At 42.5% G+C, this 25,965-nt stretch overlaps 2 protein-coding genes across 4 annotated transcripts in view; one reads left to right on the plus strand and one right to left on the minus strand.

The window, feature by feature from the left end:
* UNC93A (unc-93 homolog A) overlaps positions 1–25,965 on the plus strand; it is a 729,857-nt gene that overhangs the window by 48,913 nt on the left and 654,979 nt on the right. The gene's annotated exons all lie outside the window — the stretch shown is intronic.
* Positions 12,322–25,965, minus strand: part of LOC149438297 (uncharacterized) — a 77,313-nt gene continuing 63,669 nt past the window's right edge. For both annotated transcript variants that reach the window (XM_089660012.1, XM_089660011.1), the window contains 2 exons: positions 12,827–12,895; positions 12,322–12,736 (listed from right to left, as the gene is read on the minus strand). The gene's annotated coding sequence lies outside the window, so the exon portion shown is untranslated. The remainder of the gene's footprint in view (positions 12,737–12,826; positions 12,896–25,965) is intronic.

Genomic DNA, 25,965 nt, shown 5'->3' on the forward strand with positions numbered 1-25,965 from the left:
TGCCTTGGAAGGTCAGAACTCCAACATCGATGGCGGGATCCTGGTATCTTTAGTCCCGTATCTTGGGAACACCTGTGCAATGTTTGCAAAGATTGGATCAGACCGTGAAATGGCACTATTCAGCATGGCGAAAGATAGTTGAGGAAGGTCTAGCTTTTGCACCCTTGTCTCAAGAGATGACGTGGTGGTTGTTGTTTCTTCAGGTGGTGGTAGGGCAGGCCTCCAGACAATCATACATGGATACGAAAAAAGAGAAGGAGAATGTTATTGGGGGGAAATCAAGCGTGAAGCAGCTATTTGGCCTTTAAGATTGTTAAGCATAGGGGTCTTAATGTGGGCAAGTAAAGTGGGATCCCCACAGGATGCAGAGTCTGAGCAACAGCCGGTATTTACCAGAGCCCCTGAAGGTGGGGATGGCCGATGCTGCATGCTATTGTTAGGTCTCAGTCCCTGGGTTCTCCCCACCCACTCACAGGGCTTGGGGGGAAACTATAAACAGATTGAGAGATGTCTGCCGGAAGCAATTATAAGCCTGTGGATCCCCATTGGACTCTTGAAGCTGAGTCGGGCACGAATGCCACAGCCTTATAATTCACAGCATTCATTTATCTAAAATATTATATGAAACAAGGAAAAAGAAGGAAAGAGTAATAAAAGCATAAACATAATGTAATAAAAATAAAAAAAAGGTACAGATTTAATGCTCCTCCAACTACGACTTTTACTTTATGGTGAAGAGCAATGAATCTGTATTCATACAAAAAAATTAAAAATGAGAAAAAGTGAAAGAAAAAAAAATATGTATATAAATATATATATATATATATATATATATATATATATATATATATATATATATAGTCGCCTTGGAAAACTGTTGGTAACTGCGTTAAAATGCAAAAACATTGCAAAAATTGCAGCAGTTACTTAACAATAGACAAGTCTTCCGCCATACTAGTAATCAACAGTATATTGGTACACAAAAATGGAGAGCGTAAAAAAAAAAAATGTGATTGAAAAACTTTTAGACTTTAGATAAACCTGACTGCATTGTATTGTTCAAATTTAGAGGCTTTTCCCTAAAACAAACCAAACCAAAAAAACAAAACAATAAAAAGGGGAAAAAGAAACAAAGAACATCACGCATTTCCTTTTTCTTTAAATTTATGTTGTTTTAGGGTCCTCTCTTGAATGTGCAAAATTCTTTTGTGGGAGTTGGATCAGGTTCTTCAGAGAGCAGTTTCTGAGTTGATGGCCTCCGTTTCTCAATAGGAGATACCTCATTGAGGTACACCTTCTTATAAGTTTGGTGATCATTTTCCTGATAGTGATGCACATTATTAATTGCATCAGGAAGAGCAACAGGGTTACGCAAATCAGGTGAAGAGGGTGGAGTAAGATGTTTAAGAAAGCTGTGGCTTTAGGACTGTACCTGAAGAAACTCATCAGCATACCTTAGCATCTCTCTAATGTGTGTGTTACTTGGATTAATCAACTTTGTTTCAAAGGTAACACCTAAATTGACCACTCCACCTAAGAGATCCTGATCTCCAGCTCCCTTGTTACCTCCTCCCATGCTCATCATCAGGACTGCTCCAGAACCTCTGGAACTCCCCTCCCCAGTATGTCCAGCCAACTCCTACCCTGTTCACCACTAGGTGATCCCAGAAAATTAATTTATTTAGGGAAACCTCATCTGCCTCCACCTAAAAACTATACCTCAGCCAGCTCCATCAGACCATTCTCCCGCAGCTATTACTTTTTGTACCACCCCCTCCCTTTAGATTATAAGCCCCTTGAGCTGGGCCCTCCTATTGATGCTCTGCACAAACTGTTGGCGCTATCTAAAACCGGTTGCCCAAAACCAAACTTTTTAACTTTTCTTCAGATTCCAAAGGAAGTTTCTGTAGGTGTATGGGGGTGTCAGGTTTGAGACCAAGCCTTTTCCTTGAGGTAATAGGGATATATCCCTGTGTCTCTGCTATTCTTTGTGCCAGTATTGCTGTCTCCTGTAAAGCCCCAAGCACCCTCCTTTCTCCAGCACCCACCAGTATCAATCATCTGAGGATGTCCGGACTCATAAACCATCAAAACATGATGGACTCGGGGGTATGACACAGTAAAGTCCGACAGAATAGTACCCAAATTGACTGCGGTATATGCACCTTGTTCAGTCCCTGAGTACCTCCAGATCCGTAGTGTAATATTAGTTGAGGTACACTAGGAGTCTAGGATAGGAAGGGCACCTATGGGTACTATCTGAGGAGACTACAGCATACCCGGATGTATCACAAAGTGAAGGGCTCTGGGAAGAGCCGAGGCACAGTGTTCAAGGATCTGCTGCTATTGGGAACAATTGGCCAATAAACAAATAAGAATCTCTTGCAGCGCCGAGGCGCTGGGATCACTGAACAGTAGGGGGTAAAATTCAAGTTGACAGCTGTGCATAGAAACACACAGATACTAGGGACAAATATACAAAAACACATAAAAACAGCCGTGCAAACAAACAGAATTATCTAGAAGACAGGTAGAGGTACAGGGTGACACTGGACAGGAAACAGGCTTAAAATACAATTGGGTACACAAAGGCAGGCTGCTAGGAACAATAAGGTGACAAGCCTATGGTAATTAGGTAAGCTTGAAAAGAGATAGCCGGGGTGGGGGTGTAGCTAACTGAATTAACAGCAGGAGGTTAACCAGTCCACAACACAAGTTTTGTGGGACAGCAAGGATCAGCCAAACCTTACAAATTAAAGCCATGGCACTACATATACCATCATACCTACTGATCCTTAGGAATATCTTCACAAGACACAAACACAATAAATGTATTAACACTTTTTAGCCCTATAGAGCTGTCCTAATCAGATTTCCATCTGAAAACTGGCTTTACCTAGTCGCCAATCAGTGGAGCAAAGAAACTCGTTCATACCAAAACTCCATACATGTCATTTTAGGACATACAAGTGTGCAATCCAAACACACATGTTCCTGCGTTACAAATGGTGGTGTGTATAAGTGGGTGCTGCAGCGACCGTCTGCTGGAACTGAACAGAATCAGCGAGGGAGATTGTCACCAGCACACGGAGGATCACCAATATGGGTCTGAAAGTTTTAATGAACGATCACATAGTTACATCAGAGATTAGAACATACAACACACACCTAGACCTGAACAGTAAGACACAACCTGACTGACAAACTCAAACAAGCACCATCTAGCTAATGGGGGGTGAAACTTATAAACATAGACACCTGAAAACAGACAGTACAGGAAAAAGATAATTTTGGAACGAGATGATCGCCTTCTGTTCGGAAAGCCCTGAAAGCCAATGACAAAACCTGTGAGGTAAAACACCAATAAAATTTAGAAATAAAACATTACATTTCCACCTAAAAAATAAACAACCAATGGTTAGGGCTTTACAACACCAACACAGCTTACAGTGAATATTACAAAAAAAATTTTCTCAGATGTTTAAATAGTGCACTTTTTCTATTACAAAAAAAAATTGTTGACGTCAACTAATTATTACCACGTGGATTTAACTTATAGTATACCATTAATATCCAAAAAAAATTGTTTACCATGGTTAAAAAAAAAAATGAGCAGCTCAAAACAAACATTTTAGTGTTACCATTCATTTACAAAATGTTGTACTTCACCAAAGAAATTCTTTAACACTTGCCCTTCTAGAAAAACAAACACATTATAGTGAGTACACATATCAATTCACCCTTTTAGGATAAACTCAGCTCAGTACATTTGCATATGAATAGAGTAATTTGCACTCACAGACCTGGCTATACAGGAAGGGGGGGTCAGTTGTTGGTGGGCTGTCAGCTGCTGAGACAATCTGACAAACATTCCATTTACCTTCAGACAAGACAACACAGATCCATAAACACACTCTTAAAATTTGTTATCTTAAAGACAAACTCTAGATACCACTAATACCAGCATGTCTTCTCCAATAACCTGGACTTTTTCTTTTTACTTCCATAAAATCCATTTTGGAAGTTTGAGATTCCTTTAATGATTCCTCCCTTTTCAGTTGCTTATTCTCAGCCTGTGTAGATACATTCTCTACCTTCATCTGCTGGAATGGGACCCATGATCTCGGCCGTTCATACTTATTACACCTCGGCCACGTACCAAAGCGTGCTGAATAAACTTCCACATCACGCCTTATTGTCCTGTATGGATTTTGTTTCACTACCTTTCCAGCAGAAGAGGATAGACAAAATCGTGCAATGTGGCCAAATAATCCACATGCATAACATTTGATCTTTTCTAAGGTGGTCCGGCATCTATTAACTAAAGGCTTTGTTTTAGACTGAGAATATTCAGTGACTGACACCTGATTAGCAACTTTTCCTGGCTGCATACAAGATGAAGGGGTAGCTATACAATCACTCTTACCATCCAGAGATTTACAGATGTTCACACAGACACTAGGGGAGGATGATTTTTCACTGAATTCACAAATACTTAAATCAGTCTTTTTATCATCTACTCTAATGGGAAAATGAGCAAGCTGCTTCTGGCAGTCAACAGAAAATTGATTCAATTCACTTTCTGCGTTCTTCAATTTTTCTACTAACTGATCAATTTCCTCCTGTAATCTTTTGTTATCTCTTGTTAGCTGTTGGTGGCTAGCATCAGAATTAGTTACAGAAATTCTTAAACTACTCAGGTCGCTTTTGGATATTTCAAGAGCGTCCTGTAGTGATTTGTTTTGCAACTTCAGATGCTCATATTCCTTAGCCATCCAACAGGCAGCAAAGATCAGTGGAGTCTTTCCCGCACGCTTACTATAACTTTTCCCGCTAGGTTTTGATTTTGTATCTTCTTCTAACTCCAGTCTGGCCTTTCTCTGACTAACTTCTCTGTTTTCCTCCTTCTGTTCCTCACAGTCTTTTGGCCTTACCTTGTGGCTCTCCGTTTTCATCAACTGCTGATAACAGTCCATATCAGTGCTTGAGAATTCCACTGGCAAGGACTGGGTAACTGCATAAGGCCCCAGTCCTGACGGTTGCTCATTGTCCCCCTGTTCATCAATGCCACAGTTTGGGGGTTTAGACTTTTGTGACTGTTCCTTCATACATTTACTTTCAAGTGTTGTTTGGAATGAGTTCTCATGGAATGATTCCATAATAAAAACATTCCCTGCCTCCCTACTCATTGACTCTAACAGCCATATGCTCCAAGCCTCTCTTTCATTTGGGCGTGTCATCTTTTTACGATGATCATACCAGAGGTCTTCCCAGGTCTTAGGTTTAAAAGTACCTCTTTTAGAATACTTCATTCCAGTCCAGCGCTCCCAATCATGTATATATTCTACCACCCAGGGTCCATATTTACCTCTCATCTCTTCCCTTGGGGTCAGTTGGCAGGGTTTGCCACACTTAGACGCCCTCCTTGAGTTGATGCTGTTACCCATCCTTACGGATACCGGACCCTGGAATAATTTCTCAACCTGAAGCGGTTGCCCCAACCTTAAGCGGTTGCCCCAGAGGTAGCTAATCTCTGGCCAATGATTGGGTTGACAGGTACCGCCCCTGTCACCGTTGCTGCTTTTCACTACTTGTAATATAGTCCTTCAAGCAGCCTGAGGATCACCCTAACTTGATAGTTCAATCCCCCCACGTGGACCTTTCTGAAATATTCTAAAAGATTGCTTAGAGTAGAACGATTACTTCTATTATCTCAAAAAAAATTAAAGCAAACTTGGAAAAATTAAAAAATGTATGAGTGCTTGGAGTGCATCAGGCAGTTGATTGATGCACAGCTACTTGCAGTATAGTTTGCAGCAGTTACAATATAACTGTTGTTCACAGGTCTAAATACATGCTCACAATCCACTGTTAGTAAATTACAAAGAGGACAGATTCATATACAACAAGATCATTCCATGCGATTTAGGCCCACAGGTGCATTTCAATCGCAAAGATTGGGAAACGTTTTGACCAAAAATCTCATTCGAGAGTCAACTGAAAACCTTTAGGCAGAATGGCACAGATCCTACGGTTTATTTCACTGCCTCTTAAGTTCAGTCAGATCTCTTTCATTCATACTCAAACCCCGCTGCAATAGGCGCAACCCAGCAGTTATGATGTTTCCTCATACACTCTCAGTACAATTTTATTTCAATTATACTGTTCATAATCAGTCTCATCAAAATATTACTTAAATAAAGGAATGCGCTAAAACCACAAACTATTCCTAATTTAGTGTAGAAACAATAGTGCAAAAGATATATATATCTATTCTCAATTAATATAAAAAAATATCAAAATTATTTGCAAAACTATTTTTTAGTGCATAAGTAATTTAAATAATTAAATTTGTGAATATAAAAAAAATGTCCAGTTCTGAATTTCTTCAAATGTCCAAACAAATCATTTTCAAATTCAGGTGCTCTCAAAGAAATTGTGCCAAAATCCACCACCAAAATAAAGTTGGGTAACTCACCAGAGCTCCATGCTGATCAATCTCTAGATCAGCAAAAAACGCTTTTTGCTCTGGGAGCAGATGCAATGAATCAACTTCTCAGGTGTGATGATCAATAGCTACACAATCATCCATAAGGTAGGTATCCACCACTCAATATAATGGTTCCAGGAGCATTATATCACTCTCTCTTTTTATATCTCTCCACCGAAGTCATGTTTGGGAATGAAAGAGAAAATCATGGTGCAGCCAGTTTTTTTATAAAAGTATCCAACAATTTAATAAAGATTTACACTCACAAAAAGGGTGTCTTCACCGACACCAGTATAACAGCATAAAACAGCAAATGGTATAACAGTCTCCTGTTCCCCTCACACTCACCCCTTGAAGACGTCATTCATGACGAAAATAGTAGGGCTTGGCTTGCTGGATGTTGACGTCTATGGAGAAAATTGAGTCACGAGCACTGTAGTGAGTGTGAGGGGAACAGGAGACTGTTATACCATTTGCTGTTTTATGCTGTTATACTGGTGTCGGTGAAGACACCCTTTTTGTGAGTGTAAATCTTTATTAAATTGTTGGATACTTTTATAAAAAAACTGGCTGCACCATGATTTTCTCTTTCATTCCCAAACATGACCTCGGTGGAGAGATATAAAAAGAGAGAGTGATATAATGCTCCTGGAACCATTATATTGAGTGGTGGATACCTACCTTATGGATGATTGTGTAGCTATTGATCATCACACCTGAGAAGTTGATTCATTGCATCTGCTCCCAGAGCAAAAAGCGTTTTTTGCTGATCTAGAGATTGATCAGCATGGAGCTCTGGTGAGTTACCCAACTTTATTTTGGTGGTGGATTTTGGCACAATTTCTTTGAGAGCACCTGAATTTGAAAATGATTTGTTTGGACATTTGAAGAAATTCAGAATTGGACATTTTTTTTATATTCACAAATTTAATTATTTAAATTACTTATGCACTAAAAAATAGTTTTGCACATAATTTTGATATTTTTTTATATTAATTGAGAATAGATATATATATCTTTTGCACTAATGTTTCTACACTAAATTAGGAATAGTTTGTGGTTTTAGCGCATTCCTTTATTTCAGTTATAGCACTAAGAAATTTATTTGGTTTCTTTGAGGTGGAATTGCTGCTTTAAAGTATTAAGGGTGTGGTGCTTTTATTACACTTGTGATAGTGTCATCAAAATATTAGTAAAGACAAAAGGTAGAAATGACATTCGACAAAGCTTACTAGTCTAGGTATTTTAGACAGAAATGGAAGATAGGCATGAAAACAAAGAAAGATGTACCGTATTTTCCGGCGTATAAGATGACTTTTTACCCCTTGAAAATCTTCTCAAAAGTCGGGGGTCGTCTTATATGCCGGTATACGGCATACTGACACTTTTTAGGGGGGCGGCGCAGTGCCGCCGCCGCCCCCTCTTCCAATGGAAGGGACACTAAGTACAGGGGTGGGCAGGGGCTGCTGTTTCTTACCTGGCTCCGGTCCCACGACGATCCGGTCCAGGAAGTGCGGCTGCTCCTTCAGTTCGGCCACTGGATGTTTGCGCGGCTGCTCGGCTCCGCCTCCTCACCGGTGATTGGCTGCCAGAACTGTAGCTCAGGAAAGGCACACAGGCGGCCAATCACCGACGAGGGGGTGGAGCCGAGCGGCCTTGCGAAAATCAAGTGAAGGAGTGGCCGGTAAGTGTGCCGTGTAGAGGTGCTGCTGCAACCACACATGCTGGCTGCAGCAGCACCATACTAGAACAGAGGTCAGCAAGTGTAATTGGTGTCAGTGGGAGGAATAGTGCCCCATCATTGGTGTCACTGATACTAATGATGGGGCACTATTCCTCCCACTGACACCAACGATGGGGCACTATTCCTCCCACTGATACCAACGATGGGGCACTATTCCCCCCCCCACTGACACCAATGATGGGGCACTATTCCTCCCACTGACACCAATGTTGGGACACTATTCCTCCCACTGACACCAATGATGGGGCACTATTCCCCCCACTGATACTAATGATGGGGCACGATTCCCCCCACTGACACCAAAGATGGGGCACTATTCCACCCACTGATACTGATGGGGCACTATTCCTCCCACTGACACCAATGATGGGGCACTATTCCTCCCACTGACACCAATGATGGGGCACTATTCCCCCCACTGATACTAATGATGGGGCGCTATTCCTCCCACTGACACCAATGATGGGGCGCTATTCCTCCCACTGACACCAATGATGGGGCGCTATTCCTCCCACTGACACCAATGATGGGGGCACTATTCCTCCCACTAATACCAATGATGGGGCACTATTCCTTCCACTAATACCAATGATGGGGCACTATTCCTTCCACTAATACCAATGATGGGGCACTATTCCTTCCACTAATACCAATGATGGGGCACTATTCCTCCCACTAATACCAATGATGGGGCACTATTCCTCCCACTAATACCAATGATGGGGCACTATTCCTCCCACTAATACCAATGATGGGGCACTATTCCTCCCACTAATACCAATGATGGGGCACTATTCCTCCCACTAATACCAATGATGGGGCACTATTCCTTCCACTAATACCAATGATGGGGCACTATTCCTCCCACTAATACCAATGATGGGACACTATTCCTCCCACTGACACCAATGATGGGGCACTATTTCTCCCACTGGTGTGCATTGTTAGAGGGGTAGTCTTATAAGGCGAGTATAGCCCAAACACTACATTTTAGCAGGAAAAGTAGGGGGTCGTCTTATACGCCCAGTCGTCTTATACACCAGAAAATACGGTAAATAATTATCTATTCCACACAATAAGTAACATTTACCTAAACATTCAGACTTCCTCACTAAAGGGGCACCATTTGTTTTGGCGGTTTTCCTACCCACACTTATTTACTTGGTTCTATACAGATTATAAATGTAATAAGTGATTATAACCTTTTGTCTATACCTGAATTTAGCCAATAGTGTTAATATTAAAAGATAACCACTGTGCAAAAAATAAAGATCTAATTTATTTACACAGCAAGGAAGCTTTCTATTAATCAAATACAACAAAAATATAATACAGAATGTTACCAATACAAAGACTACAAGAAAGAGATAGTTACAAGAAAAAGACAGAGCAATGGTGATACATTACAGCCATCCTGATGTTCTGAGGTCTGTGCTCTGAAAGGCACATTGCACAAAAGGGAGGTTTCTCCTTTGTAAAAGCTGTTTTATGCACTTTCCAAAAGACCATCCCAAGAACCACCCACCCACGTAAATCACACCTTTATCTTCCAATGGGTGGAGCTCCAGAGCAAGGCATCAGTTTAGTCAAAGAAAAACAGGAAATTCCAGTTGCCTTCCCCCTCACCTCCATTGAGTCTTTTGTGTAATCTCCCCCCCCCCCCCCCACAGTCTCAGTAACATACATGGAGGTGTGTTGAGGTGATACAACAGATGGTAAATATGTTGCATAAATTGAGACCCTGAACAGAAGTACATAATAATATTAAAATTATTATAGGCCTAAAATAGCCACCACAGGGTGTGTTTCTGCCAACACTTCAAAGACATGCTGTTAGGTTAATTGGGCCTAGTATATGTCTGTGTTTCTGCCTTAGATTGTAAGCTCCTTGACATTACAGACTATTATGGAGGTCAATTTCTACAGTTCTGTCAGTGCCAGGAATATTGATCAATCAATTAAGATTTTGGCTACTGACTAGAAAGTGGAGAGAGAACACAAGAGCTGATTGGTGTATGCAGGGCCTCTGATAAGAGGGGCTCTGGTACCTGACAAGCCCATCTCCAGTTGATAAATTCCATTCTTAGTCTCCTGTCATTCTATCACACAGCGGCTCAGTGTTGTGGATGTTACCTGCATCCTGTTCCTCTGACAAGTTTGAAACTTTAAATTTTCCTACTGCTTATATTTGATTGCAACTTTGCTTCTCTTCTCTTCCCTAGGCTGCTCATCCCTTTCTGTTCACTAATACAAGCCTCTCTCCTTATACAACTTGACCCCCCCCCCATCACCTGTTCCATCTGCAAATCTATTTATTAACTATTTATTTACTGATCTTGTTAATGTGTCTCACTTCCTATCACTTACAGCTGAGATCTAGCATTATTATAAGATTCCTGATTGTATCTTACCACTAGTCTGATTGAATTCACAATTCCTGGTCAGTCCCATTCACTTACCTATGATAACCTTTAGGGCCAGTTCACACTACATGCATTTCATTGGCTTTTTTCTGCATCCAAAACACACAGAAGGTTATATGGTTGTCAATGTCATAGTTCACATCAGTGCTTGCAGAACTGTACTGGAACGTGGTAAAACGCACCAAAAACACACTGGAATGCGCATGTCTTTAATTAAATTGAAGAAAAAGAGAGGTGAAAAATTAACTGGAATGCATAAAAACCGCATCCAAAAACGCATCTGGAACACATCTAGACTGCATTTCCATAGTGTGAACTGGCCCTTAGGACTTGTTTACACCATTTGTGGTGCAGAAATTCATGCAAGAGCATGCATTTTCCCGCACAGCAAAGAAATGCAATGCCCTTTGCAAATGTGTGCAGGTACCATGATGCAAATTTAATTGCACCTCCACACGTCTAGTAAACACAGATGCATTCAGAGCCACCAAAACGCATGTTACCACACTACTGTGTGGTTAGGTGCAATGCACTTTTAAAATAATATGCCTGGAGTATTTTTGCTTGTTCCCACGTTAGGCAGCCCATTGAAATTAATGGGCTGAGGAACGAAAAAAAAAGTCAAAGATGCCACACATTCACACAGGTCCTTTGGCCTGTAGAGCATAAATGAATGGGTTGTTCATGTGGCTATGGGGACACAGCAGCTGTATGAACACAGGTTTTCATCTGATAGGGGTGGGGAAGTAGCCCTAAATGCTTATTGTCTGAGTTCAGGGCTGTACACCTGCACCTATATGCCTGTCAAATTAGGACCTGCAGCATTTCCATAGTGTAATATAGGTTGTAAGAAAACTGCTCCAAGCGGCGACAGCCACAAAAACAAACCATTGATCCACACTCTACGGGCCACAGCACCCATGTGAATGAACCCCAAGACCTCCTTTACACACACACCTTTATTTCTAAAATCACATTTTTAGTGTATTTTTAACATCAGTATAATTTTGATATTTTCTCTGGCGGTGTGGGGCCTGTCAGGTATGTTGTACGGGGCCCCGTGATATCTAAATGTGGCCATGGGTGTATGCTTGTGTCTGTGCCACCTGTATAGTTTGGAAGAACAATAACTTCTATGGAATACCTTGAACCTCTGCTATGTACCTCAATGCATCTAGGAATCGGACACATTTTCAACTGAAAATACAACATATATTAGTAATGTTTCCCCGAAGCATGCATGAACTAACCCCTTAGTATTATAAAGCATCCTGAATTCTCATTTTCCATAATGTACCCAATTATGCATAGGCCAGATTTGTGTGCCCAGATAGGACCTCCCAGTGGCTATTCTATGGACAAGGTACACCTTTCTTTATACCTGATCTATGTTGAGCTGCATTAGTCAATACGTTGCAATGGCCAGAAATATTTGGACCCAAACCACATGAGCTCAGGTATCCAAACGTGAATGTTCCTTCATAGCAAACCTCCATTATGTACTGTATGGGCCTGGCCCACTCAAAATGAATGCATTGTTCTGGTAGGTCCTCCTATTACAGACGTTAGCTACATGTTGAGGAAATTGCACAGACTTTTCATCAGATTGCATATTATCTGGTCATCTTAAGTCTCAGAAATAGAATCAAGAGGATATCACACTGTTTTAAGGAACCAAAAAATAGTCTTTATTCGACAAAACAAAACAAAAAATGCAAATACATGGCCTGATGGAAAGATATGACTGCCAGCTCCCAATTTTTTGCAAACCAAAAACTGGCTCTGCTGTTTGCCAGCACATTGCTCAAACATATCTGGAAAATATGGGGACTCCTATATTCGGTGCAAGTTCATTCAGGAACAAGAAGCAATTGTGCACCCCCAAAAGCAGCATAGAGGAAAGGGATGGTCAAGTTGCTGTGCTTCTTCCAAACCACTTCTGGTATACCAGGGTGTTTATGCAGGTCCTTGATGCCAGTTCTTGGCTGGTGCCACAAAATATCCACTGGCCACAAATGAAGGCGAGTGGAGGACATGAAGGTGGCTTTCTCCAAGCTTGACCCGCAAGCAGGACCACTCCTGTAAAATGACAGCAAAGATTCATTGACATTTCATCATGACAATCACTTCTCAGTGCAGGCTAGCTAGAGTGTCTTTTTCATTCTTTACCATTTCAGAAGGCGAGTGGAGGACATGAAGGTGGCTTTCTCCCAGCTTGAACAGCAAGCAGGACCACTCCTGTAAAATGAGAGCAAAGAATCATTGACATTTCATCATGACAATCATTTCTCAGTGCTGGCTAGCTAGAGTATCTTTCATTTTTTACCATTTTAGGAGTTGAAGTAAACATTCTTGGAGCAATTACTGTGTTTGGAAAGGCACAAGGTCCCCCCTCCCCCAGGCACACTAATGCTTACTTGAAGTTGAACCCCTTCCTGATTCCCTGATGAGCTTGAAAAGCTTTGCTCTCTGGGCTCTGTGGCTCATGAGTGAGTCTTCTTGGGCTCACACCAGAGCAAGGTGTTTGTTCTGGGGGCACTGGATGGGAGAGAGGGGCCAAGGAATGCTGGCAGGGGAACAACAAAATTAAGGATCTGGGCTGCTCTGTGCAAATTACTGTGCAGAGCAGGTAAGTCTTACATGTTTATTACTTTATTTTGGAACAATTGTTAAGATCACTTTTCAAAATCCACCTGTGATGCCAGTTAATCCTAACAGGTTTCCCAGGGTCTCCATCTGCCTTATACTCCCACAACATCCACCTGCGCTGCTCACCTCACCCACGGACGCTGAGCCCGACTGCGACTAACCCACTCCACCTCCAGACATCGGTCCTCACCACCTCCTGCCAACGGCCCCTCTTCACCGCCTAATGCCGGGCCCTTCAACATCTTTTGCTGCCGGGCCCTTCAGCACCATCAGCGCCTCCCGACGCCGAGTCCTCAGCGCCTGGCCCTCAACATCCACCTGCGCCGACTCACTTCGTTCACGGACGCCGAGCCTACTACAGCTGCCAACGCCTAGCCTACTCCACCTCCAGACATCGATCCATACCACCTCCTGACGACGACCCTTCCACTCCTCCCAACGCTGGGCCCTTCAGCACCCTCAGCGCCTCCCGACGCCGATCCCTCAACACCTGGCCTCAACTTCTCCGGTCTCCGAGCCGCCAGCATCACCAGACGCCGCGCCTACCGCACCCCTGACGTCGAGCCTTACGACCCCTCCGCTCACCGAACCACCGCACCCACTGATGACGTGCCGCCGCACCCACGGACACCAACCTACTTCACCCGCAGACTACTACCAACCAGCTGCTATCCCTGCTGCCCTCCACTCTCCCTCTCCCCTCACAGAAGAGCTCAATAGTGTCCTCCACAGTGCTACAGACGCTCTGCTTCGCCATCCCGGACCTGCACCCCCTCACCTCCCACGGCGTTTCGGACACTCTGCTTTGCCATCCCTGACCAGCACCCCTTCAAATGCGTTTCGGACACTCTGCTTTGCCATCCCTGACCAGCACCCCTTCACCCCCCTGACCTTTCCAGCACCCCGCTCACCCCAACATGCCGTCCGCGCTCCTCCTCCTCGTCCTCCTCTCCTCCATCCCTAAAACCGCCTCCCTCTACCCGCCCACCCCCACTAAGCAGCTCTATATCGCCCCCGCGCTTCTCCCCTCTCCCCATTACGGCACCCACCACCTCCTCCTGCTACTCCACTTCCCTGCTGACCCACTTGCCACCACTTCCAGACACACACGCTCCTACACCTCTCGTTCCCATGCCACCTTCCTCACCCTCCTCCTTCTCATATCAGCTGGGGACATCTCCCCGAACCCTGGCCCCTCACCACCTCACCCCCCCAGAGCCCCCCCTGCTCACGCCAGCTGACGCGACCCCCTCAACCTCATACATGTACCCCTCCTCCCCATACCTATCCCCCTCTCTCGGTTGCACTCCTGAATGCCTATTCGGTTAGCAACAAGCTTACCTCCATCCATGACCTCTTCATCTCTCGCTCCCTAAACCTCCTAGCCGTCACCGAAACCTGGGTACAGGCCACCGACTCCACTTCCCCTGCGGCACTCACCCATGGAGGTCTCATCTGGACCCATTCGCCAAGACTGAGCGATCGCAGAGGTGGTGGTGTCGGCTTGCTCCTTTCACTGCTGAGCACCTTCCAAGTCCTCCCTAACCCACCCTCTCTATCCTTCCCCTCCTTTGAGGCGCACTGCATCTGACTCTTCTCACCCACCCCCCTAAGGATCGCAGTGATCTACAGACCTCCTGGGTCCATACCCCACTTCCTGGACAACTTCGCCGCCTGTCTCCCCTTCTTCCTCTCCTCTGAGCTACCGACCGTCATCCTCGGGGACTTCAATATCCCCATCAACGACAACAACCCGGCCACTTCCCAATTCCTCCACCTAACCTCCTCCTTCGTGCTCGCACAGCACACGCAATCCTCCACCCACATCGGAGGGAACACCCTGGACCTCGTCTTCTCCCACCTCTGTACCCTCAACCAGTTCTCTAACACCCCTTATAAATGATTCCCTTTATAAAAGATATTTTCGTGTCTCTTGTTTAACGCTTTACTGCATTCCAACTATGGTATTTTAGTCTGAGAAGCCATTAACCCACCAACCTCTCAGCTACAGAATTCCATAGTACACTTGAACACCTGTTTACAGAGCATGATCACATAATTAATTTTAAACTGACTTATGCTGAGTATCAAGATACAGACTTTGGAGAATTAGAGTTATTATAGAACACATAATGTCTGTTATAAGCTAAATTAACCACTTGCCCTCTAGAGGATTTACCCCCCTTAATGACCAGGCCTCTTTTTGATACTCGGTGCTGTACTAATTCAACTGATAATTGCATGGTCATGTCCTTTTTTCACACAAATAGAGCTTTCTTTCGGTGGTATTTGATCACCTGTGCGCTTTTTATTTTTCTCGCTTGAAGAAAATTGATATTTTTTACTTTTGGCTATAAAAAATATATAGTAAACTCAAAGTTAGTTATAAATTTAGGGTTTGTGCTACATGTTTTTGGTAAAAAAAAATTCCAATAAGTGTATATTGATTGCTTTGTGTGAAAGTTATAGCGTCTACAAACTATGGTATAGATATTGCAATTTATGCCATTTTTTTGCTACACAGAGCTGCACTAGTTTAACAGACAATTGCGCGGTCATGCAATACGGTACATAAATGAAATTTAAGTCCTTTTTTTCACACAAATAGAGCTTTCTTTTGGTGGTATTTGATCACCTGTGCACTTTTTATTTTTGACGCTATAAAAAAAAAACATTTTGAGGAAAAAACAAATTTTTAAAAAAAAACTATTTTCTCATTTCTGTCATAAAAAATATCCAAAAAAACTAAAATTTCATCATAAATTTAGGCCAAAATGTATTCTGCTACATGTTTTTGGTTAAAAAATCCAAATAAGTGTATATTTATTGCTTTGTGTGAAAGTTATAGCAGCTACAAACTATGGTATAGATAATGGAATTTGCACAGCTTTTACTTTCTGACTGCCCATCACATTTCTTGAGGTGCTAAAATACCAGGATAGTACAAACACCCTAAAATGACCCCTTTTCGGAAATTAGACACCCTAAGCTATCTGCTGAGAGGCATGTTGAGTCCATGGAAGATTTATTTTTTTCCACAACTTTTTTTTCCCACACAAAGTTGTCATTTAAATGATATATTTCTCACACAAGCCATAGGTATATGTGGCATTACACCTCAAAATACATTCTGCTACTTCTAGTGAGTATGAGGATACCACATGTGTGAGACTTTTTGGGAGCCTAGCCACATACAGGAGCCTGAAATCCAATGACCACTTTGAAAGCCTAAAGGAGCGTAACTTCCTCATTTCACTTCCTCACTACCTATCACAGTTTCGAAGGCCCTGAAATGCCAGGATAGCACAAAACCTCCCCCCCAAATTACCCCTTTTTGGAAAGTAGACACCCCAAGGAACTTAAATTTTGCAGATCTTTTTTCTCACAAGGTTTTGAAATTTAAAAAAGAAAAGAAAATATGTTTGTTTTTTTTCTTCATTTTCCAAAAACTTGTGGCAACAAATGAGATCTGCAAAATACTCACCATGCTTCTTATCAAATTCCTTGGGGTGTCTACTTTCCAAAAAGTGGTCATTGGGGGGGGGGGGGGTGCTATCTTGGCATTTCAGGGCCTCCAAAACTGTGATAGGTTGTCAGGAAGTGTAATGAGGAAATAAAGCCCTTTAAAAGCTTGAAGGTGCTTATAGGATTTTGGGGTCCTTTACTTGGCTAGACTGCCAAAACATCTCCCACATGTGGTACCCCCATACTCGGGAGAAGTAGAAGAATGTATTTTGGGGAGTAGTTCCACATATACCCATGGCATGTGTGAGCAATAAATCATTTAAGTGACAATTTTGTGTAAAGAAAAAAAATTTTTTTGTCATTATCCAAAAACTTGTGGTAAAAAAATGTATTCTTCTATTGATTCAACATGCTTCTCAGCAAATAGCTTGGGATGTCTACTTTCCAAAAAGGGGTCATCTTGGGGCGTGGGGGCATTTTATGCCCAGCATTAGAAGTTTATGCCACACATCACTCACTCTTCTAACCACCTGAAGACCAAGCCTTTTCGGCCACTTTTTGTTCACATGAAAAAAATCTGTATATTTTGCTATTTTGCTAGCAAATTCATTTAAACCCCCAAACATTATATATTTTTTTAAAGCAAACACCCTAGTGAATAAAATGGTGGGTTCAGCAATTTATTATGTCACATAGTACACGCACAGCGATTTTTCAAACACAATTTTTTTTTTTAAATACACTTTTTTTTAACTTTTAATGCACAAAAACAAAACATATTGGCCAATTATTTGGTAAAATATAAAAGATAATGCTATGCTGAGTAAATATATACCAAACATGGCATGCTTTAAAACTGCACATGCCCTGTGTAATGGTGACAAACTGCATACGTTTTTAATATCCATAGGCAACATTTTACAGGCTACCATTTTAGATTTACAGAGGTGGTCTATTGTTAGAATTACTGTCCTTTATCTGACGTTCAAGGCGATACCTCACATGCATGGTGCAATCGCTGTTTATATACCAACACAGGGTCAACGCTCGCGCACACAGGTGTGCGTGGCCGGGGGGGCGAGGGTGATTTTTTTTTTTAATTATTTAGATTTTTTAAATTATTTTTACACTGTCCCTTTCATTTTTTTATCACTTTTAATGCATACACAGGGAATGCAAATATCCCCTATAACTTTAATGGGCATTATCATATATTCTTTTTTGAGAAATCTGGGGTCCAAGAGCAGTGTGATCAGATGCTTTCCCAATTTACAAATGGCGCTGTTTATATCCTGCGAAACTGAAGTGATGAAATGCTCATAGCTTCCGATTTCTTAGGCTATAGAAATTATTGACACCATTCTGGTCTCCAATCAGCTCTATGATCAACTGGCAGAAACACCGGCAGCATTCTGAGGTTCCCCAAATGGCACGGGACTGCCCGAGAAGGCCGTCATCTTCCACTGCTTGTAAAAGCAACCCTGCAGCTAATTAGCCACTAAGATTGCTTTTACATGAAAGCCAATCGCTGGCTGAAAAAATTCTACCAGGATGATGCCTGCAGCTGTAGGCATCATCCTGGTATAACCATTCAAAGTCCACTGATGCACCATTACGTCGCTGGTCCTTGTTGGGTATATATGCAATGTTCTTTTTTTTTTTTTTTGTATGCAGCCTGTGGGCTGAATGAAAAAAAGAAAATAAATCTCTGCCAGAAAAATTGTGTGGTATGCCCACCATTAGAATATACCACCCTGCATCCACCCACTTCTAACGGTTAGCACACATTAGGTCACACGGTGCCACATGCGCCAGTTCCAAGATTGTACAAATGTCTAAATAGTGGCACGCTTGAATAAAAATTGTCCACGTATAAGTGGTACCCCATATGGAAAAAGAATGACACCAAGTTCCAAACTACTCCCCATGTAGTCTGGGCATCCGGTGGGGCTCCATGTGACTATCTTTTCCCTCGTAAATCCAAAACTTATAAGTATAGCCTGTTGCCCTCTCACAGGTCTTCTACATCTTGACCCCATATCTGGCACGCTTGCTGGGGAGAAATTGTTTAAATGCAAGACAGCCAGAAAAATTAATGAGGGACTTATTAACGCAGATTTTTTGCTGGGGAGTATAGACATCTGCAAATTTTTGCTTAAGGTAAATTGCGAGGGGCTTAATTTTGTGGAGCCAGTCAAATTCAGGGACACCTCTAGGACGACAGAGTGTATTGTCGTTGAAATACATACAACACATTATACGGTCATATCTATGCCTGGCCATGACAACAGAGAACACGGGCACATGATGAATTGGGTCTGTGGACCAATACAACCGCAATTCACTTTTTTTTAGTAATGCCCATGTTGAGGGTTAGGTCCAAAAAAAAATTTTAATTCAGAAACCATAATGAGTTTCCATGCGAATGGTCTGGCAAGGTTTGAATTTGGGTTGACGGCGGTAAATTGTTGTGCATATAAATTGCTTTGATCCACAATAAATGCATACAGATCTTCCGTGAAAAACGGCTCCAAAAAATCAAGGGGAGTAGTTAAATTTGCTGTTTCCACCTGAATTCTGGGTTGGGCAGTGAATGGAGGAAGTAAGGGTGCTGCAGAATTGGTGGGCTGCCAATGGGGATTTGAAAGCACATTCGGAAGGATACTAGGGGCTCTAGGGGCCTGTGTGTGAATTCTTGGTGGTTGCTGGACAATACTTGTGCTCGCCACCACACCAGCTTGTACTGCACTTATGTGAAAGACCAGGATGTACTAGGCCATTGGTGCTCACCAGTTCACCAAAAGGTAGAGCAGCACTAGTACTGGCACTCTGTGCATATGAGAGTTTTCAAAATTTACCGGCAAGTGCTAACAGAGATCAGACCTGATTCTGCAAACACTGCGGTTTTGTGTGCAATGTATCAAGTGACAGTGAACTACTGACACTGCAGTTGCTGGGGGAGAAGGGGCAGGTAAGTGTAGGGGCTAAATTCAGGTGCTGGCTAACGCTGCGTTTTGAGGGCACTATAATAATGTGATTGCTGGTATAGTGCTGATCTGATCAAAGATATTGATCCGTTCAGACACTATACTAGCAGTGGAGGTTTATTGTGTATGAGCGTGTTCCTGGCAATCAAGGGGTTAAATATGATTACTGGTGTACTGACGGGCAATATGATGCTATCTGGGAGGGCGTGAAAACCACGGGAGCGCAAATCACGTATGTATATGTGATTCTGAGCACCCATGCCATCCTGTAGCAGTATTTCTGCTATAGGGCGGTCAGGAAGCAGTTACAGAAGCGGTTTGTGTTGTGGTGCTGCATCAATTTAACTAACAATTGCGCGGTCATGCAACGCTGCACCAAAATGAAATTTACGAAAAAAAATTTCCATGAATTGGGCTTTCTATTGGTGGTATTTGATTGCCTGTAATTTTTTTATTTTTTGCGTTATAAAAAAAAAAGACCAACAATTTTGAGAGAAAAAACTATATTTTGGACTTTTTGCTATAAAACATGTCCAGTAAAAAAATGTAAAAATCAAATTTCATCATAAATGTAGGCCAAAATATATTCTGCGATATGTCTGCTAAAAAAATCCCAATACGTGTAAATTAATTGGGTTACGTGAAAGTTACAGCGTTTACATATGGCGGTATAGATACTGGATTGTTTGTTTATACTAATAATAGAGGCAACCAGCGACTTATGGCTGTGATCAGCGACTTGTGGAGGGGGCTGCGGTGAACATTCTGACACTGGGTGGAACTGACTTGGGGTCACTGACATCCCCAGTAACACCAATACAGTGATCAGTGCAAAAAAAAAAAAAAACACTGACACTGTACTAATGGCACTGGGGAGAACACTCAAATGGCACTGGCAATCAAAGGGTTAACTGTGTGAGGGGAGTGTTTTACTAGGGGGCGGGGGGGGTGTACTTCACTGTTACACACTGATCCGGAAAGCTGTGCCCAGCAATCCGGAACAGTGTGCTAAAAACTGACAGGGAGGAGAGCTCCACTGAAAACAATGCTGCCTTCCTCCCTGTCAGTGTTTGCTGGCAATCACCAGGCTCCAGCGGATAATCATCAGCCGAGACTCAATGATTGACAGTCACCGAGACTCGGTGATTGACAGTCACGTCCGCGAACAGTGCCGTGGGTAGGTCAATCGCGCTCCTAGTGCGCACCCCCTACCCCGAAATGCAGGATCACGTTTATATACGTGAAATGCGCACAGGGGCTGCCTTATAGCAGTATGTATATACTGCAGGCAGTCCCCTAGTGGCTAATCAATAATTCTTTAGCATCTAGCTACTGATCTCTGTTTATTTCACTTATCTGTGGATCACAGACCCTGTGAAACCACAATGTGTGTACTTGAGTTACACTCCATCTTCCAGTCCTGGTCCCATCATATGCCTCCATCTTGGGTTCTGTTCTATGTAAATTCCAGTTACAAAACAGAGACTCCTCCACCACAGCCATCCCCATGACCACCCCAACCACCACTCCCAAACAAATAAAAAACTTCCCCATCATAGCCATTCTCATGAAGCAGACAACCACACCCGCTGCTTCCCCCCCCAAAAAATAAAAATATAAAAACGAAATATCCCATCACAGCCATCTCTATGAAGCAAGCCACCCCATCCGCTGCTCCCCCCAAAAAAAAACAAAGAACCCCCCCAAAAAAACATACTTTCCCATCACAACCATCCCCATGAGGCAAACCACCCCCACCACTACCCCCCTCCCCTCCAAAAAAGAAATGGCAAATGGCAAAAACCTCTAAAAAAAAAAAATAAAAACAGCCCCGACCAACCCAATCACAGCCATTCCCATGAAGCAGACCCCCCCCCCCAAATAAAAGGAAAAGCAAAAAACCCCTAGAAAAAACAGCCCTCCCTATCACAGCCATAAAAGCAGACCACCCCAAACTCTGCTCCCCCCTTTAAATAAAACAGCCCCGCATCACAGCCATGAAGTAGGCCACACCAGCCTCTGCTCCCCCCTAAAAAAAAACCCCAAAAAACAACCAAACAAAAAAAAAAACACAGAGACTCACTCCTCCATCACAACCAAATGGGACAACCCCCACCCACTTCTCCTCCCATCCTGAAAAAAACATTTGCTCCTCTCCAGCCATGATTACCCCCCCCAAAAAAAAACACAGAGACTCACTCCTCCATCACAGCCAAATGAGACTCTCACCCACTGCCCTTTCCCCCCACAAAAGGAAAAAAAACTCATTCCTCTCAGGCCATAAACAGCTGCTCACAAAAAGTCAGAAATTTACTTCAGTGAGTCCTCGCTGGTCAGGTCAGGGTCCGACTCATCCACTCTCAGGCTGGCTGCTGCACCTCTGTCCTCGAGTCCTCTGCCGGTCACTTCTGTCTTTTCTCTTTGTCCTTCTGTGTCCCTGCACCTCCTGAGTCCTCTCTACCGGGTTCCCAACCTGTTGTGTGTCTGGGTTGGTCCGGAGTCTGCTCTGCTGCAGCTTCCTCTGCCTCACACGTGCTCCTGCAAACAGATGAGGTTAAAGGTGGGCTGGTGGGATCATCCCTCGGCTGGCCACACCCCCTCAGAGTACGACCAATCATGAAAGAGAGGCGGGCGTCACACGACTTCATGTCATTTATTCATTGGCAGTCTCAAGGCAGGTGGAGGCGGGGGATCACATCACACCGTGCACAGAGAGAATTATGCCCCGTGGCCCCGGCAGTACAGTGTCCTTGTGAGTCCTTGTCCCAGGGACTCAGCCTGGGACAATGACTATCTACGACAGCTGTCAGAAATCCGTGAGTGTCTTGGGCTTTTCTGGACTGGCAACTATGCATATAGAGTTTCCTGCAGTAACTGGACAGAGACCAGTCGCTAGTAGTGTACCACAAGGATCTGTACTAGCTTCTGTTCTGTTTGATCTATATGTAAGTTATATAACTAAAGATTTGTGGGGCAGTTAAAGGTATGTCTGTTTTGCTGATGATACAAAGGTGTGTAATAGGGTTCATATCCCTGGAGGTGTCTGTAAAATGGAACAGGATTTGGCATTGATGGAAGATTGGTCAAAAAAGTGGAAACTGCAGTTCAATGTTTCTAAATATGAAATAATGCACCTAGGGAAAAATAATGTCTTGAGAGAGTACAACATTAGGTACAGCATTGGCCAGAACTACAGAGGAAAAAGATTTGTGGGTACATATTTCAGATGATTGTAAAATTAGCAAACAGTGTGACCAGGTAGTCGGGAAAGCTAATAAAATTCTAGGATGCATCACTAGAGGGATCACCAGCAGGAGGAAAGAGGCCCTGATTCCCCTATACAGATCTTTAGTGAGCCTTCATTTAGAATACTGTGTCCAGTTCTAGAGACCTCACTTACAAAAAGATATTGATCAGATAGAACAAGTCCAGCGATGGGTAACAAAAATGGTAAAAGGTCTGGGGCTAAAACATATCAGAGACTTCAGGAACTTAATATGTACAGTCTGGAGGAAAGAAGGGGTGAATAAGGGTGTGAAGAAGGTTTAAAAGGGCAGTATTTTCAATATGAAAGGGTATTTGGTGCTTGGAATAAACTTCCAGAAGAGGTAGTGAGCCAGTCAACAGTAAATGGCTTCCAACATTCGAGAAACAAACATAGGTCTATACTTAAACAAAAAAGTTAATGAAACCCCCCCCCCCCAAAAAAAAACAAGCAGACTCGATGGACCACTCAGTCTTTTTTTCTGCCATCATTTATCTATGTTTTTTGTTTTTTTTGTTTTATTTTTTTTACACTGTCACTAGAGAATCCAGCTAGTGCCTCTGAATACTATCCACCCCTGTACATTTTCACTATGGTGACATTATCTCTATGGTGACACTATACTGGTTTCTGTATAGCATAAACTAGGAGAAACATTTTTTTCATAGTTTTCAGTCTTTTTTCTTTATATAGTAGAAAAAAAAGTAATGAAACAAAGTGGTGAATAAATACCACCAAATGACAGCTCTATCTCTCTAAAAATGATTTGAAATTAATTTGGGTGTACAACCATGCTTGAAAACTGAAAAATGGCCTGAACAAAAAAAGGAGTTTAACCATTTCAATACCCTGCAATTTTACACCTTCTTGCCCAGGCCATTTTTCACGTTTCAGCGCTCTCACACTTTGAATGACAATTGCGCGGTCATACAACACTGTACCCAAACTAAAATTTTATCATTTTCTCCACACAACTAGAGCTTTCTTTTGGTGGTATTTAATCACCGCTGGGGTTTTTATTTTTTGCTAAATTAACAAAAAAAGACCAAAAATTTTGAAAAAAAACATGTTTTTCTTTGTTTTTGTTATAAAAGTTTACAAATAAATAATTGTTCTTCATAAATTTAGGCCGAGATGTATTCTGCTACATGTCTTTGGTGAAAATAACCCAAATTAGGATGTATTATTTAGTTTGTAGGAAAGTTATAGAGTTCACAAACTATGGCATAGATCTGAATATTGATCAATCCTGAAGTACTGACAGCCAATCTAATTTCTTGAGGTCCAAGAATGTCAGAATAGTACAGATATCCCCCAAATGACCACTTTTTGCAGAGTAGACAGTCCGACGTACTTCATAAGAGGCATGGCGAGTTTTTTGAAGTTGTATTTTTTTTGTCATAATTTTTCGGAAAATTAAAAAATTAAAAAAATTATTTTCACTATTTTTTTTTTTACATACTGTCACCAGTGCAGTACAGCGTCATCATATAACTGGCATGGCGGTGAACAGGGACACTGACTGGTGACAGTATGAAAAAAAAATATATATATATTTTTTTTAATTTTTTTATTATTTTAAATTTTTTATTACATTTTTTTATTTTTTTTTAAGATTTTTTTTCATATTTTACTATGAGCAAAGTAGTACAATGTTACCATAGTAACATTGTACTACTTTGGGGAAGTGATCAGTATTTTTTTTTTTTTTTTTACACAATTTGCTTATAGCAAAGAATTACTTTGCTATAAGCAAGCATTTACCTGAATGAAATCGATTCATTCAGCTTTTTTTTTTTTTGTGCTTAGCTGTGATTTGGTCACAGCTAATCACATGACATGTGCATGTGATTAGCTGTGACCATTCACAGCTAGGCACTAGTATACAATGAATGGCATGAATGAAGCCATCCATTGTATACAACTGTCATGTGACCTGCTGTGATTGGTCACAGCAGGTCACATGGCACCAGCAATGGGGCCGGTACTCAGATCTGTCATCGGCCGTGTCCGAGGTACGCGGCCGGTGACAGATCGCGCTGCTGCGCCGCTCTGCATTAGCGCAAACTGCGCATGTGCAGGAGCACGCTAAATGGCGTGCACCCGGAGTGCAGCAGCACTTTTGAAGCCGCCAAATGGCCATTGGCCGGGCGGCTAATGGTTAACAGGTGGTTAATACTATGTAGCGCAGAAAACTGATCTGGCAGTTTGTTCCCATGTTCTATTTCCTGATAAGCACATGGTAGCTCACAGTCGCTCGAGTAAAAGAACAGGCTGCACATCCTTTTTTTTGGTTTTATATTGTTCAGGAACTGGGATAGGGTGAGGGTAAGCCTTGAGATGCTCCAATAAACTTCAACAAACTGCAGTAGAGGACACTAAAACTGATCTTCCCCCTTTAAAGTTAAGGTACACTGGTACTAAAACAGGGACTCCTCAACAAAAGTGTAGTCCTGAATGTACTAAGGAAATTCTCTCCCAAATTACATCAACCGCTGCCCGCCCTCAATGTACTGTGGACCCATCGTGACTGCTATGTCCGGCTGACACAGTGGAATGAAGATTCCGTTGAACGGGATCTTGCGATCATGTGATTGCTATGCGATCACATGATCACAATATTAGCAAAGCTGCTATGAATCAATCTGATACATAACAACCCTTCTTCTCTTCCTAGTGAGCTGTAGTTGGCCCACAACTGTCACATGATACATGAGACCAATCACAGCACCCTGTGACCAGCTCCAGTCAATCACAGATCACTATCTTGAGCTGTAAACAGCTATCAAAAGCCTAACAGTTCATGAATGAGTTATGTTCATGACAGCAAGCTTTGCATTGCAGGAAAAGTGATCTTTGAGGGGGCATGTCTAAGATGGCGATCGGAGTGGCTGCATAATCGAGAACTCTCTACTTCCATCGACAGCCATCCTAGGGGTAGC

The sequence above is a fragment of the Staurois parvus genome, unplaced genomic scaffold (assembly GCF_062004578.1).
Source record: "Staurois parvus isolate SC_StPar_1 unplaced genomic scaffold, SC_StPar_1.0 ptg001196l, whole genome shotgun sequence".
NCBI classification, from domain to species: Eukaryota; Metazoa; Chordata; class Amphibia; order Anura; family Ranidae; genus Staurois; species Staurois parvus.